This window comes from Xenia sp. Carnegie-2017, unplaced genomic scaffold (genome assembly GCF_021976095.1).
Source record: "Xenia sp. Carnegie-2017 unplaced genomic scaffold, XeniaSp_v1 HiC_scaffold_134, whole genome shotgun sequence".
Lineage (NCBI taxonomy): Eukaryota > Metazoa > Cnidaria > Anthozoa > Malacalcyonacea > Xeniidae > Xenia > Xenia sp. Carnegie-2017.
The window spans coordinates 1-1,290 of record NW_025813441.1 but is presented as its reverse complement, the minus strand read 5'-3'; the positions used below and the strand labels follow the sequence as shown (position 1 = coordinate 1,290).

Here is a 1,290-nt window from a genome sequence, read left to right as displayed (position 1 = left end):
TAAGGGTGAGTCCTCTAAAAGTAAGGGTGAGTCTTCTAAAAGTAAGGGTGAGTCCTCTAAAAGTAATGGTGAGTCTCTAAAAGTAAGGGTGAGGCCTCTAAAAGTAAGGGTGAGTCTTCTAAAAGTAAGTGTGAGTATTGTAAAAGGAAGGGTGAGTGGTGTAAAAGTAAGGGTGAGTGCTTTACAACTTAAGGTGAGTAGATGTAGATGAGTAAATGTATAGTTAAATACATACCCAAACAATAATATACATAGTGCCACACCGCTCACCTGATGTAACTGTACCACCATCTTCCCCATTAAACTTTAATCTGTCTGTTCTTCTTTTGTAATTTCTTGAACTTGAGGATGGCTGTGATTCAAATTATGTCCGAAATTCTTGTGATTTAAAGATGATTGAATATAAATTTTCAATGGCTTGACATTCCTCATCTTCATCCTCTAATTGATATATAAACAACAATCAAATCATTATTATGTTAACTGTGAAAAGATAAAGCAGTAAGTTATTAAAGAAAATTTTAAAAATGAAAATGAAGTTTTGTATTGTTGTTGCTTTTTTGGATTGTCACCTGAAACAACAACCCACCAATTTTACCATAAACATGCTTCGACTTGTTTAAGTCATCATCTTTTAGTATGCGGCGAATGAAGTAAATTGTTTACAATGTCAAATTATAATATAGGAGGATGCATTGTACATCATACATATTAGTTAATAAAAGTATACTAAAAATTAACAAACAACGTTTATGGGAAAAAACTGAAAACACATAAAAAATTAAATTCCAAACACACATGACATACATTGAGATAAAACATTGTTGCCTTAAGGCTTTACAACAACAACAACCAATCACCTTTTGGTATAAATACAACAAAATAACACCACACACCTGCTTTTTCTGTCAGCTGTATGGAGCACACAAAGAATTGTTCTGTTTAACAACACTTCAACAACAACAACCCTTGAGCAATGTGCCTTCACACTTGGCGACTTATAAAATGTAACGAATTTCCCCTTCGTCGACGTAATTTTCGCTCAAACATAGACTCCGAAAATTGACAAAGATCTCCTTTTACTGGGGGATATCAATTTGAATCTCTGTCGTGTGATAAAACGACAAAAAATGTTAAAAACTTCAATAGATCACTCAAATAAAGGTGATCACGTTGATTTGCGCACTACTGTGAAATTGGCACCACATTGGGCACCACATTCAACACAACATTCATCACATCATTCATCACCACATTCAACTAAAATTTATCATTCAAAATGATAAGTCG

General features: G+C 33.6%; 1 long non-coding RNA gene across 1 annotated transcript; it reads right to left on the bottom strand.

Annotated features, from left to right (window-relative positions):
- Positions 1-33: 33 nt before the first annotated feature.
- Positions 34-1,176, bottom strand: LOC124433619. The gene is made up of 2 exons (XR_006944523.1): positions 897-1,176; positions 34-439 (listed from the first exon to the last, which is right to left on the bottom strand). It is a non-coding gene; the product is annotated as an uncharacterized LOC124433619 (long non-coding RNA).
- Between the last annotated feature and the right edge of the window lie 114 nt (positions 1,177-1,290).